The 16,101-nt window shown below is 43.2% G+C and overlaps 1 protein-coding gene and 1 long non-coding RNA gene across 2 annotated transcripts in view; both read left to right on the top strand.

The window, feature by feature from the left end:
* Nucleotides 1-16,101, top strand: part of LOC126918879 (dentin sialophosphoprotein) — a 148,861-nt gene that overhangs the window by 60,749 nt on the left and 72,011 nt on the right. The window lies entirely within an intron of this gene.
* The window catches only part of LOC126918932 (uncharacterized), a 39,316-nt gene continuing 24,178 nt past the window's right edge, over nt 964-16,101 (top strand). The window contains exons 1-2 of the long non-coding RNA XR_007711478.1: nt 964-1,810; nt 11,121-11,160. This is a non-coding gene — a long non-coding RNA (uncharacterized LOC126918932). The remainder of the gene's footprint in view (nt 1,811-11,120; nt 11,161-16,101) is intronic.

Genomic DNA, 16,101 nt, shown 5'->3' on the forward strand with positions numbered 1-16,101 from the left:
GCTCGTCCTTGCAGCGGAACAACGATCGATCGATTTCTTTGCAACCAGCGTGTTGCCGTGTTGCTGAAAAACTGTGGCAGCGCGGGAGAATTTTTAGAAATGCACCGAGGATCTGTCACGCATTTGGTGTTTACGTTATATAGCTGTCGCGACTTCTTCGATGATTCAGTCGCGAACTCTTCCACCGTTTCGTACTTTTACGCAGTTATACTCAGTTTACGCAGTTATATTGTTGTTTGAAGAAGTTTCTGTTATTTCTGGCGTCGTGGCGTGGCTTTCATCAGATATCAGGTTGTCCGAGAAGTGTTTTTCTTTTACAGACGCGTCTTTTACAACGATAAATCTTTATACAAACGCGAAACCTAATCTGTCGAACGTTGTGATATTTATCTTGATAGAACGAGATGGATCGTACGTAATTCGATAAAATAATATAAAACGAAAAATGTTGTGCATCCATTATTTTCTTAGAAAACGAAAGAAACTTTTCTGACGACCTAACACATTCCTCGGTTATCAGGACGCACCTCGAGCGTCGTTTCGAACGAATAGAAAAGATGAAAGAGCAGTTTCGGGAGACTGTAACGAGGAATCAGGTAGATCAAACTGTGTTTTCCTTCTTATAGATCGATTAAACCTTTTTCTGCTCGTGATTCGCGATAATTAAGCTCCGACGCTCGGGAGTTCCTCTCGTGCTCGTTTAATTTTTCTCGTCAATTTGCAAATCGGAGGTCGCGCGTGACAAGGTGCGTATTTCGTCCGTAGCGTTAGAAGTTAATCGGAGGTCGAGTTAACGCCCACAAATCGCATCGTTGCGTATGCTTCTCGTAGCGCGACGCGATGTCTTACTTTGAATAGCGCACGTGTGCCGTGCATTAATCGCGCAAAACTTGCCATTCGTTATTTACTGTGCCACTCTTGAACAATGCTCGCTTACGAATCGTAAAGTCGAAGTTGCGAATAGACCGATCCGAGGTCCACGCGAGACGCACGAGTTTGTTCTACTTTTCTCCATGCGCTTCGACAACGTGTCTTCCTTGTTTCACTGTGTGTCGGTTGCCCTGAAAAATCATCGGTTTTATATCATCGGGAAACGACACTTTTACTACAATAAACAATTATTTTATCACCGTAATCGTTGTTTAAATTATCGTATCGCTGGTTATTTTTCAAGGAAGTTGCGTATACCCGATCTATTTATAACGTACACAGAGCTTAACCAAGTATAATAATTGGTTCACGATGATTCAGTAAACACGCGAGACAAAGCGGTTCTTCGCTTACAATTTACTCGAAACATTTTGCCAAGAAAGCAATTATTTTTCCTCCTTAGTCATCGACCGAGGTCAACGCGAATTGGTCGCCTGAACGCGCATCAGTCATAAGTCAGCATGCATAAGTCACGGCACACTTACAATTAGTACACTCAGGATAGACGTACGTACGTGTACATACAGCACCGGTTATAACTTGTCGTTAGTAACAGGTGGTTTCGGCCGGTGCCACCTGTAATTACCGGTTGCGAGCAACCGATAACGATTAAGGCCGGCCAGGCCGGGTCAGCTGCGACCCTCTGCGACTTACCTGCATGCGAACGGTGACAAGATACAACGGCGCGGCGTGCACGCACGATCGCTCGCGACGATACGTCGTTAATCGAGATGTCGGCCTACGCGATACGACTTCTCGTTTGTAAAGCGCGGACGAACGACACGGCCGGGTGCACCTTGTGCCTTGTCGATCGTCTGCCAGTGCGCCGTGAACTTTTTTTTTCCAGTCGTCGATTGCGCTGCATGGAGGACACGCGTTGGTAAGTTCACGAGGATAGTAATTACTTTTTGCCGCGCTTCTTGTTCCGCGGAACGTCTTAATTCGATTAGGTAACCGGTTTGTAAATGGGCGTGTGAGAAGAATTTTTACGAGGAAGAACTACCAAATTTTTGCTCCGTATGATTATGGATCATCGTCGTTCGATCAAATTACGAATTGCGTCTTGGTCGATTTGTACGTCATTTGAATTACGATTAAACGTATCGTTGTGCGATTCATAGCAACCGTTAGACCGCGGATTTTTACGCGCTTCTGAGGAATTTGTAGAAAAGAAAGTGCGCAGAATGCACGCACCACTACGTAGAAATATGTATGAAACGTTGGAAGCAAAGTATACTCTTTACACATTTTTCCAAGTTCCAGTTTGTAACCTACTTATATGTAAAAAAAAAAAAAAAAATACCTATTTGCATATCTAGAAGTTCCTTGGCTTTAAATTATCTTATCGGTGATATCGGTAATATATAAAAACCCTACAATAACTTCTTTTCGTATTTGCTTAATACAAAACTGCGCACCTTCGAACAAATTGCTATTTTTTCCTAACATCGAGTCAAGTTTTCATTTGTATCGTGAGAGAGTTTGAACGTTCGGCCAAAGTACCACGGCTACTCGTATGGTAGATTAGGGACTGTAACAAGTACCTCGGAACTTTTTCAGATTTTCTTTATAAAGCCCAAAGAAATGAAAACAGGGGTTGAAACACCCGTAATGCCGATCGCGTTAACGAAAAACCATATTATCGGCCTAGCGTTAATTTTTCTTTAGAGAAAAAACCGATATTTTAGATCCTAGGAAGCTTTCGTTCATACCCTTGACAGTCGGATATGGAGCGAATAGCAGAGCGTGGAATTTTGGGAGAAATCGATTCGCTTAAAATCGACGAACGCGCGAGGGAGCATCGACAGTCACCGGCAAATTGGCAATATGTTGGCGAGTCATCGTTCATCGCGATTCACTCGTCGTGATTGTCTATTTATAGCCGCTGGTTCCCATCGATTCGCGAGCGTATCGTCAGACCGAAAGATATTCGTTTTTCCGTGAAAAACGTACAGACGAGAACAGGTTGGTCACCGTGGGATTTACCGTTATCGTCATTTCGATTCGCGACGTTAGTCGTTTTAGGCATTTCCGATCGGAAGACGAGTCTCCGCCATCGTAGTCACTCGTCGTTTTACTGTTAGCCAATCGTATACAGTATACATAGTCATCAGGGAAAACAAAGGCTGCGCTGCCGACTACACTCATTGCGAATGATCGCCGCGACGTCGTCGCGGATATGTACTCCTCTGCATTCGTCTGGCTCCTTTTCTTACCGTTTCTCCGCGAGCGGAACTCCTTTTCCTCGAATTCTTCGAGGACTCGCGATCTCCCGGTTTTGCGCGTCCGCTCACGTACCGCTTTGTTGCGTGCTTTTCGTAGTCGTTCGAAGCGTCGATAGATCATCGATCGAAGGAAAGAGATCGACTGATTTTTTAACGTATAGGTGGTGGAGAAGATAAACGGAATTTTATTTTTCGAATGGCTAGGCGATTACTAGACTGTGGATTTGCAATTGCGTGTTTTGGTAGACAGAACTGAAGAGATGGAGTCTACGTGGAAATGTTTGTTTCATCCTCGAAAAAATTGTATTTTATTTCGTTTGTTGTATCGTAGTCCTTGCCTTTCCGCTTAGGATGGCTTACGCTGTTGTATCACGCAGCAAACATTGTAGAGTACTACGAAAGCATTACGTACACCACTTTGGCTATTTTAATCTTCTACGTATATGTCATTTGTTTTTTTTTTTTTAATTTTGTACCTTAAACTTTCTTATAAATCCATAAAAATCCCAGCGATTAGCATCGAACGTTTGGAAAAAGAAAATTAGTTATTTCCACGAGTGTGTCACAAGAAAATCACATATATTGACATAAATCTCAGAAAGATGCGTAAAGAATTGCAATATTCAGCACCTCTTTCGTTATCGATCGACGAAGTCGATCAATCACTTCCGGGCAGTTGAAATATCGATCAGCCGGTTCTGCATCCGAAACTTGGATATTTCTTTACCTTGAAAATCCTATGCGAATATTTGTAGCAGTTCAAAGGTCATCGAGGATAGCGAAAGTGGAAGCTGATCTCTCGGCGTAATTCTCGCACGATCAGTTTCCTGCTGTTGGCCATTCTTCCGGAGAATCTGCATGACAAAGGCGGCTAAATTAACCGAACCTTTTATCACGACCATCTTTGTTCCGGCACTCTTTTCTTCTTTTCGTTTCGAGCGTATCCTGCGCGAATTAATATCCAAAAATTATCATAATTTATTATCTCGCGTTGCACGAGGAGCAACGTTGGTGGACCCGTTCCGCCAACAGGCGTTTTGCGCTCTTGTATTTACATATTTATACTCGATTCCTGAGAGACACGCGAAGAAAAAACAGCCTACCGTGGAGAAGAAACGCGGATGGCGAAACAGGAAGGAAGCGAGGAAGGACGGAAGGAAGGAAGGAAGGAAGGAAGGGAAAAAGGAAAGGAGGCTTAAGAATTCGAGGGTGGTTTTACGCATCGTTTCTCTCACCTTCCATTCGCTGCAAAGTAGAGGGTGTCTCTGAATAATTTACCAATCCCTTTTGCTTTAATTTCACGCGAAAGCTTTCTCCTACCTTTTGTTTCCGTCGCCATTCCCTTCGTCTTCTTTTTTTCCAAGAGCTGGAAAGTTTGTTCGCGTCGACGCGAATGTACCGTTTAGGTCAGGGTCTCGCAACCTTTCTCCGACTGCCATGCTCTTTTACGACAGACAAATAATTCGCAAATCTATGGCCCGTATATGAAAAGAAATTTTAAAGAGATCGCTTCGAAACAAAAAAGAGTATTTCAAGATTTACCGTGTCGAAGCTTTCAGCTCTTATACATCTGAGAGTTATCGAGTATAAAATAGAAACTCGACACAGCCCGGTTACGAGTATAGAGAATAGAATAGATAAACTTTATCTCATTTTCATTCCATTCGTGTATTTTATGTTATCTCAAGTTCAATTTACGCGTGATAAATATTCTACTATGTTGATTTTACATTTATGGAAGAAAAACAGACTGGACTTCTCAAGTCAACGTAAAGAACGCTGTTTCTTTATACGATATTTCCTTTAGCATACTTCGTTCCTCGTCCTATTAACCACCGTACGTAAAAATTGCAAATTTCTACTCGATTTTATCCTCACGAGACGCAACGTATAATTGCGATCTCGTATTCGATTTACTTCGAAAGAGAAATTTCGCGATTGCAAGTTCGCGACGATTAGGAATCAATGCGATTTAAGTGGCTGTTTCATCACGCGGATGACGAATGCGTGTATGAAATAATGGTTTCGCCGAGTCGACCTTCTCGACGCTCGTCATCGAGCACTCTCTCGACGCGGAACCAAGGAACCGTGACCATAATTTTCAAGCTGCCAACAATGCCGATCATCGGCCGCCTTGAGAACGTTCCAGATACCTCGATCGAAAAGCCAACGTAAAATCTGTCTATATGATCGTTTAGATTCGTCGCTTTGGTATGTTACGCGCGGAATGCAGGTTGTCTCGATATTTTCGTTAATTGGCTCGAGTTCGATCGTTACGGAATCGAGTCCGAGGATTTCCTTATTTATACGAGATTTTTTTGCTCGTTCGTGTCCGTTCGCGAAACAATGCCTCCGCGAAGGCCGCCGGTTATGCAAACGCGTTTGCACTTTTTGCCACTGACGTTCGTGACGTTTCGCAGCGATGCCGCGAACTATTATGTAAAAATGGCCTTGGACGAGTGCAGAGGTTTAATTCACGCTTCGCGTCGCGTGGTAACACGTTACTGACCCGTTTCTCTCTTGTTTCTTTTTTCCTTTCGATAGCTTCTCGGCCTTTTTAGATACTTTCCAGTCTGTGCAATCGTGGAAACACGATTCAGCGCAGTCGATATTGTGCAAAGTTGGTGGTTTCTATGTAAACCGCGCATATATATTACCTTTCATAAACAATCGTACAATTGATGGATGTGTTGTAACAGTTTTTTTTTTTTCGTTTTAACGATACAACGTATTAATAATTAGGAGCGGCACTCGTTACTTTTTTATCGGATCGGCAGATTACAAATGTAAATTACCTATCAATACGTTTTTGCTTTCTTTTTTTTTTAAACATACTGCTACTCGTATTAAATTGGAATTTTTCCTATCGATCCTGTATCTTTTTAATTTAATTTATTACGCGTATTTATTAGAGCGACATGATTTATATATTACGAACTGTCGCAAGGTATGTGCATTCTGACGATTATTTTTACTCGAAACGAGCAAGTATCCGCTGACTTATGAACAGGAATGTACGTATGACACCGTAGAGAATCAATTGTTTTAAACGATCATTCGTCTTCTATCGCCTGTCGCATGGTTGTTCACGAGTAGCGATAGGCGTATCTATCGTTGCACGTTCAGCATAAGTGAAAACGTGCAGCGGATGGTGATATCCGCGTACACGTGGTTCGCGCGAGCCACGTGTGCTACGACGAAGCAGCGGGTGCAGGTAACACGTCATGACGTGATTCAGTGTACGCCACGAGACTGTGAGAAGAAACGTTCTCCCTCTGCCGAGGCGTCATTAGGCACAAGGCTAGAGTAAACGCGAGTCGTTGCACAAAGGCAGCCAGTGATGGAAAGCGAGGAAGAACGTTCAAGTAAGAGACAGGCAGAGAAAGAGAGAGAAAGGAGTAGCGCGTAGAGATAGCAGCGCACGGTATTGACAGCTCGTTTGCTAGCTGATAACGAGCTAGACAACGAGAAGGACGAGCGCGTCCTATTTTTCCATCAGAAACTTTCGCTCTACCGTTCGTCCCTCTTCTTCGTTTTTCACTAAAATCTAGCGAGTGACTAAATCTTAGTTCACTGAGCGATCGAGGCATTTTACTTACATTCCTCTTCGTAAATGACTTACCTCGGTTTCTTTTATGGATCTATCGCGCCGTTCTTTGATCTTGATGTTATTTTTCGGTAATATTTTATCAACAAATAATACAGACGTAGGTAAATCAAAACGTACGTATAAGAGACACGCGAAGATATCAAGATGACGAAACGAAAGATTTCAGATGATTTTGTCGACCGTTTATCCTTTTTTCATCTCAGAGTTTGGTGTTTCCATACTTTTGATAAAACAGATTGATAAAGACGAGAGCAGAGGGAGATGCAAGCGTTCAGATGATTTCAGACTATGCACTATGCTTTCGCTTACTCGTCCTTGTAACAACTTTATCGATATTATTCGTTAACAAATGTCGCTTATATCGTCCAAAAGCAACATCGAAATTTCAGGGCAAAGATAACAAATTCACGAAGACAACTAGATTAGTAAGATGCTTAGGCAACGTCCGCAAACGCGTCAGTGCCCCGATACTTATATGGATTTAGTCTAAGAATCCTAGATTCTTCGATGTCCTAGAACAGTTATTATAGTGGCGTAAAAACTGGAAAAAGTAGAAAATTAATAAAGTTTCGAAATATCTTATTTTGTACTTTAAAACACGTAATATGTTCTTGAAAGTTTCCTACGGTAAGTGTTGGAATATTTTTGCGAGTCACTGTGTAGATATATTAAAAAAAGAGACACGCGCGTCGAAGTCGATCCGCACGTTCGTCGCAACGGTGGATCGACACTACGAGCCTCGCGAAATGCCGAGGCCGCGTATCGAGTAACTCGCCACTCGGTTTTCTCGCACACCGCTGACATCGAGAATTAATAACACGGAACGCAAGATCGCCAGGCTAACGTAAATGGCAAGAGAGGAGAGCGTTCTCCGTTTGATGCTGATGCTGGGATCCGTTCAAGCCACGTTTACATAAGGCGACTGTAGTCGAATCGACTAGGTCGTTCGATCAGAAATAGAAGAAACGGCTATTTCTGATCCAACGATTACATGTCCTTTCAACTTGTTTGATACCGCGTTTACGCGCCTTCACCGAACCAGTCGTCCGAACGAAACTTCTAAACCAGGTTTTCCAACAGGTTCTTTTCTTGGACAGGTGTGAGATTCGATATACGTTTGAACAGCGAAGTTAGGAATTAAAGCATCGATCAGTGACACCGATTGACGCGGTCAAGCTCAAAGTCGTGCTTGTACGTACGCGTAGAACACCTGGAATTTCGAGTTGCAAAAGTCGTTTATCGTAACATATGAAGTTTCCTTACAATATTCGTACGTGCGTCGATCTTCGATTTCCTCGAGTGCGAAGCTTGGAACAGACAAACTTACTCAACGTTTTCGACTTAGTTTTGCACGTAGAATCACAGCCTGGTCGATTGACCGCGTGATATGAACGTACGCAATTGCAACGATCCGACGATATTTGGTGCCTCTTGCGAAAATGCGCGAGAAACGATCGTTCACCTGCACCAAACCTAACGTTCGACTCTGACGCTTTGCACAAATCCTGTTGGATCGAATAAACGCAACATTAATCAAGCTGCAACCTTCTGCAGCAGCTAGAGCAGCGCACCTGTTGCTGTAAGACGTCATTTCGACTACGTCCTGCTTTTTAATAGACGTCCGCGTCTTCGTGACAGGGGTGTGCTACCCTACCCCCTTGTCATCCCCTCTGGAAGGTTACTCGTGAGCGACGCCATCCAGCGAAAGGATACCATTTATCAATTGCGCGTCGAGGAAGCGACTCGTCTCGTTTCATCGCGATAGGATCCCTGTGATTCTCAGAGTCTGATCGTTATCGCAAAATTCGTAATTAGCGTCTCTCTTCTCACAGTCTAATTATTTTATATCGCCGGTGCACCATTATGCGGTGTATCGTATACAGCGTAGCGATAAGCATCGAAACGCGGCCGAACGTTATTGAAAACGCGGCTAAAAATTCAACGGAGAAATCCAGCGATAAATCCAATGGCGCCACGTTGAAAATTGCAGCCCGCTCGTCGAGATTTAGAGACGCTGTCAGCCGTGGAAATGTAAACGTAGGAAGCAGCAACAGAATACAGCCACTTCTGGCACTTAGCGAAATTAGGCCCGCGAAAGTTTCGACGATTCGTCCGACGACAGCCGGAAACGAACTTCGCCGGAGCGGAACTTTCGTTTTACCTCGAACCACTCCCAAGGGAAAACGTTGCAAAAGGACTGGCCTTCGTTTTGCGCGGATCGCATCGAAACCGTGTTGTTCGTTTAAGGGAATTGCGTGTACGACGAACGATCTGCTGCGCCTCTTCCATCGGTGAAGCAGATGAAGTCGGCGAAGTGGAGCGTGGACTGGCGAATTTCGTCAGCGGACGAAAGAGAACGCGATGGAAGCGTAGGTTTCGGCTACGAAGGTAGGGCTCGAGGAAATTGGAAAATTGCGCGAGATCTCGCGCGGGTGGTACCTAGGAAACGACAAACGCTCGCGCTTCCTGGCACTTGGTGGAATTAGGCTTGCGAAACGCGCAGCCTACTTGAAATCAGCATAAACGAGCGTACCACTCTCGTCCCTCGGTTCTTCCTTCCGTCGAACCACAGTGGGGAGAGATATCTGTGGCATTGATGCGCGCGTGCCTAATGGGTGAAAATGCTTCAACGATCGATCCGCTTTCGTTAGAAATTTTCCTACTGGTCCTGTTTCTTTCTTCTTCTTTTTCTTCCTTTGTTTGGTTTCTCAAAATTCTTTGGAAGTTTGATCGTTCGATGTGATAAAACTGTCGCGACTTTATTCGCGGGTTGACCTATTTTAACGTAATATAATTAGAGAATTAATCGATAACGAAGACAGGTGAACTTCAGCGGTCTTATCGGCAAACGTGAAATAACATACGCTGCTGTTCAAAAGCCATAGGACACTCTTTACTTTTAAACAGAGCTTCGATATTTTAATAAAAATTACGAGCTTCGAATCGTATTCGTTTCGTAGATCAGCTTTCTTACTCTTGTACAATGGAAGATATTTTCTTTGTCGTATAAAGTACCGAGTTAAACGAAACGTTCGTTTATAACCGTTAACGATTACCTACTACGTTTTACGCTTTTATTTCTTCCTTTTGCCGGTGCAATTAGGATTATTATACCGCTGATGTTGATACATTTCCAGGAAATTTAAACGTAGAAAAATACACAGCATGAAAGAATATACGAATCGTTTTAAATAAAGTTATAATGTTTAGAGGATGAAAGAAAAGGTTGTTTAGGTTCCATTTCCTTGGGTGTAATCATAAAAGCGTGAATATGCATAAAAATGCACGATGCAGTCATTACGTATGGCATGAAAGGGTTCATGCTCGTTAATTAAGAAATAAGTAAATAATTTCCATACTCGTTAAAACGGGGGAACTCATCGGAATTTCACGCGTCCCCGACACACGCGAAAAATGCAACGCGTGTTAGTCGGTGGACGACAGGGTCACGGTATTGTTCTGGCGCTAGAACGTCGAGGGTTAGCGCAAGGGAACGCTATCGACGCGTCGCATCGCGGCTCGATGACAAGGCTACGCGAATACGGTTTCCTTTGCTAGAAAATTCCACGGTGAGCGATTCAGCCTGGTCGAGGCTTCTCTCGTCAAGGATTCGCGTGTCCTTGGCGCGTTTAATATTTTTTCACGCCAAGCGAGACTAATCTGCGAGTCTTCCAAGTTCTTCGATCTCGATCGATCTTCGTCGATCGTTTGTTAACGAGAGCCTTCAACGTAATAGCCGTAGGTGTGTTACATGTTGCTTGCTGCAAGTAACGACTGCGTATAATTTTTCTAATTAGTCCAGCAGAACGATAATTCTTCTTAATGAATCACGTTACGGAAAGAACGCATTAATTAGAGGAGAAGTTTCTTGGAATATAATATTTGTTCGTTCGAACTCGTCTTCGAGAAAATACGCGTATGCACTATGAATTTTCCAATTCGATTTCCCCGAACGAGATACTTCAAACGTTTTACTCAAATTTATTACTGTTATTATTTTACACGGAATGATTGTACCGTAAATCGAGTTTGACATTTCCTCGAGCACGAAGGACGCGTGTTTCCTTGAAAACGAGGCTTCAAATTGCTAAATCTCGTTCCACATTTTTGACACGAACTTCTCTACGTGCAGTAACTTCCTGTTCCTTGTACGTACCACATGTCCTTCCACAGCTCGTGTTCTATTCGTCTCATTAGACGCTATCGTCTTACGAGACGGGACATTTTTCCGCATCGTTTTACGATTATTTGAAGATAATTTTAACCGACACGTTACATGTTAATGTTACATATTATACCTCGCCCCGGCTCGACGATCTTTTAATAATACTCTTTCATTTTGATTTCCGTTGCAGGTATGTAACTACGTGATCGATGTCAACCAGTTACCTTTACGTAAGTAATCATGGTCACGGACGTGCTTTTTATCGATTGCTCCTCCCCCTCTTTCTTCCCTTCTTTCCCTGTCTCGCGCTACGAACGAGTTGTCGGAAGCTTTTTATCGTATCCGTTTATCAACACGATAATTATATTCCACGATCTCCAGTTTTCTCAACAAATCATATCGTTGCGCTTCTCGCCAACTTTTTTTCACTTTCGCGGCTATCGTTTCTTCGAACGATTACCGTAATATACGAGCAGCATCGCGAAAGTGTTCGAGCGCTTGCCACAGAGTCTTTTTTACGAATACGTTACGCGAGACTTTTTCAAGTTTCTTCAATATTCTAACGAGACGAGAAACTTCAACTCTGACTCGGTAAGATAACGAAACACGTAAGATGTTTCAACGGTTAATTACACTTGGATATCTCGGAAAATGTAAGATATTAGGAATTAAAATCGCATACATCCGACGAGTAACTTGGAATGTGACATAATTCGTTTCAGATGATTCTTCGATAAAATCAAAGGACAAGTTACTTTAGTTGATACGTAAAATATTTCTCATCGATCCACCCCGTATTCTACGTTTCGATATACAAGTTCGATTCCAAATTTTACCGATACTAATCGCGTTAACTCGCGCGTGAAAACACCATCTGTACGAGATACGGGACCTGGCGTGAAAGAAAGGGTTAATAAGCTTTGTGGGGTGGCTGTGACGTTGGTCGATGAGATCGTAAATCGGCACTCGTCGCATGGCCCGTCCATGGGGTATGCCGAGTCCCAAGAGGCGTGTACGAAAATAAAACTGGCCGTATTTCGTGCTAGCTCGACACGTCCTCCACGTGGGGCCAGTTTTCTCGCAGTCGGTTGAACGAACAGACGCCCGTCGTCTTTGCTCTTCTTTCGTCACCGATTATCGATCGATGACCGTCCGCGATCGGTGAATTTTAACGCGTGATCAATAACGGGTAGGTCGAAGAAGACGCCATGAAACGGAGGTCCAAGTGAGTTAATCGAGACGAAAACGATTGCTGCATGTTTCTAGTGTTTGCCGAAAGTTTGCGAAACTCGGTTACACGCGGTTCTCCTCGCAAAACTTCCCTAAACCTCTTGGCTTAAATCAACCGAGTTAACCGGGCAGAAGGGAACTGTAGAAAAAGTTTATACCACGAATCAATTTCTGATTTCCATTTTTTTCACGCTTCCACGTAACACTCGGCATATTACGTATATATAACGTATAATAATTTCTTACACGATAACTTCGCACCGAGATGTTTCGCGTGTTCGTGTATATGCAGATTGCAGAAAGGAAATGTAGAAAATTGCTATTTTTAACTCTTGTGTAGACAACCGGAATGTTCCGCGGTAATTTTATTCTGATTTATTTCCAAAGGCCATAATTCCTCTTCCTATCACATTCTTCTGCTTTCTGTCATTCCTATGTGTGCGTGTTTACGTTGAAAAATGAAAATAATTGTTTCTGCTGTAACGACTTTAAGAGTTTTCTTACATACGTCAGAGTACAAATCCACGGAACACTTTGTAGAACGAAACGATCGATTGTTTCAGTTCCGATCAACTTTCCGCTCACGTAGATTGTTCATCCTGAAAAATTTCGTTCTCGAACATCGAGTGTTTTCGCGAGATACGGTTCGCAATTTCTGGAGAAGAATTTCTTCGAATATTACAACCAAACGGAATTTGACGTGGACACGATGGACCAAACGTTGGCAAGATACGGTACATAGAATAAAGACGGACTGTCAGACGGATAGCGTTCTTTCATTAAATACTTGACGTTGTCGCTTGTTTCTTCTATCTTATTTGTACTTCATATAATGGCACATTACATAAAAGAACAAACGATCGTCATTTACTTTTACGTCAATTAGGAGCCAATTGACGTCAATTACGTCGAATTACTGTGTATTCAAACCGTCGAAACTCGGGCCACGGATATCCAAATAACGTACAATTTTCAACCGAATTAGTAACAGAAAGTCTACTAATTTCGTTGCATGCCGCAAACGTTCCTTCCGCTTCCTCAAAATCATTGCCATTCTTGTTAGAAGCAAATGGACCAATTTGCGACGAGGACGCAAACACGATTACGATATGTAAAAATTGTCTCGTTATTAACGTTAATGAACAAGTAGTTGCAAGATATTTGTATTCTGTATAATTGTTTTTTAAATTTCTATTCGTATAATCGGTCTAGTCAAAACTTGCTGTGCGTGCGTTTATTTAAGAAACCTTGTATAATTTTTGTTCTCGTAATTCGCGACTCGACGTGAAAGGAATTTTGCGATATATTGGCAAAGACTTTAATTAATAAAAGGATAAAAGAAGAAAAACGAGTAGAACAAGGGTTTGATAGTAAACTATGGCGCGTCACGAAAAACCTGAAACTTCGTCGATCTTGATCTTCCTCCATATCGAAACGAGATACCACGGATTCCGTGAATTCCCGATCCGCTAACTCCATGAATCGAAAGAGAAGCAAAAGGAAGCTTCGTGCGGATAATCTCGTTCGCCTCTGGTCTTCGTGGTCGCGCGCCTTCTATCGTCGCACGCTGTGATACGTCGAACGATTGGTGATTTGACGAACACGCCATTGATAGGGCGGCTGCCACGCGCATCGATAACGCTGATTTATTCGACGAGGTATACTTGGCACGGTACATTAATTACGATGCAGAGACGAAACGCAACCGGTTTACGCGAACGAAACTCGTCTTGATTTGAATCGAGACCAGAGCGTTTCGAACGCACGGTTATCCACACCTTGAACTACACGGCTGCATCTGGCCGTGAGGTCGACACGCGAGCACTGGGTATATCGCACGAGGTCGTAACCAGATTATGTCTATAAATCACGATAATGATAGAGGTTTGCGCGGCGTGACAGTGCGCACCAGGCATAAGACGATCGCTATTAAAAATTATCGAGGTCGTGGGGTTAATTTACAAGACCACCCTTCAATTTTCACCAAGCATCGTCGCGTGCTGGCTCAGATGTTGCGGCAAGTAAGCGCCATTTCGCTGATCAGGACCTTCTTGCGAAGTATCGACGATGGCATTTTACTATTAGTATTAATCGCTATCAATATCGACGACCAGTCGACGATGACCAAATGGAAAATAAATTAAGCGCAAGACGCGGAGCCACAGATACATGGGAAAAACCGATAACGGCGCTCGAGTTTGTTGGTAGTTAAACGCGTTAGCTGATCGATCATTGTTGGCCCGATTTCTCGGTGGTTCGCGATGCGAGCAAAGGGAACCGACGAACCACGGTTAATTACGTCCGTGGAAAAGAGGAAACCGTTGGAGCGATTTCAGCGAGGAAAAGAGATCATTGATTAGCTACGTGTTCCACTACCAATTAATTAACACCAACGAAGTCGCTGCTCAACACGGCGATCCGAAAATTTCGTAATAATAACGTCGAACAGATAATTCGACAAAGATAAAAACCAGGCTTTTTCTCTTTCGTGAATGAACAAAGATAGAGCGTGCGTATCGTTTTCCAAAATCTCGGATTTCCGGTAAAGGAAACGGTATCGACCGCGAGATTAGCTTAATCTAATCGGTCCGTGACCATCCAGCGAACGTGACACTTTTATCTGCTGACGCGCGACCACGGAGAAATCGGTTGGCGATGGGGAGGAGTTACGCTTGGCTACGTAGTTTCCCAGGAAAATGGGGATATTATTTAGATTCTACCGTCTGACACAACCGTAAGGAAGGATTGTGTCGTTGTTATTTATGAAATGACGATAGCATCTTTCTATTTTTAGCTTTAGTTTCGTATTAAAACGTTGCTCGTTACTCGTAAAGCGAGACGAAATTCAGAGAAGCAGGGAAAACGTACTTGTCGCGTTGTTTCCTGCGATCTTCGTATCTTTCGTAATCGACTACCGACAAGCTTCCTGTTCCTTCGAACAAAAGCGACCGGCATCGAAACTTGACAATCACGTTTCCCCTTCTCTCGTGCTTCTATCGCTTCGAAAAATAAGACCCACGCTGGTGAGAGACGCGCACGTAGACAAGGGCTGATCGAGAGTTCCTCGGCAAGACTCGCTTCTTTTTCAAACACACGAGTCCACCTGTCGGAGGAATGTAGGTCGCGTGGCTGTCGTCTCATCCACGCGTATTATTGTTTCGTCCCGTTCCCTTTCAATCTTCCATCGCGCGTCTCCTTTCAACCTTTCTTCCTTTGTTCCTTATCCACCGATGTACGAATCGTCCGTCAATACGGCTACGAGAGACAAGAAGAGACAATGCGATACTTTCATCTTTGTTTTCCTATAATTCGTCCACTCAGTTTCGTGAAATTGAGATTAAAATATCTTTGAGACTAAGCATTTTCAGATTCAACTGGTAATTTACGCTACTGATGCACCGATCTATTCTAAGCGAGGTATTCTGCGTGATATATACGTTGCATCGTGGTGGCACATCGATTGCATAAAAAAGATTTTTAGCTACATTCGAAAAAATAGAGGGGACGGAGCGAACATATATACCAGATCGTGTGTCATTCGAGATGAATTAACGTTGTCTAGTGAATTTCTTTCCCATCTTTTACCGTTTTGGAGCTATAATTTTCGCAGGATAGCTGGTATAAAAGGCAATGTGAAGGTTGTTTCTCTCTCATTTTTCTTAAAAATCTACCATTTATACGAGAAAAACGCCGCAAGCTGACGGCGTGAACATGCCGCGTATTTCGCTACAGTGGTACTCTGAACAGAAGTTTATCCGAATTCGTCTAGGCACAAACGGTTCGTGTAATTGAGAAAATCGCTACCTATTACGTATTTTTCGCTTACGTAATAGCAAAAGTTCGGTTAATAGAGCATTGACTAAAATTTCGTTGCAGTAAGTGGAGTTCAGACAAATGGACTTCTGCTGCGCTCGCACGTGTTCCGCTACCGATCTGTCGGT

The sequence above is a fragment of the Bombus affinis genome, chromosome 7 (genome assembly GCF_024516045.1).
Source record: "Bombus affinis isolate iyBomAffi1 chromosome 7, iyBomAffi1.2, whole genome shotgun sequence".
NCBI lineage: Eukaryota > Metazoa > Arthropoda > Insecta > Hymenoptera > Apidae > Bombus > Bombus affinis.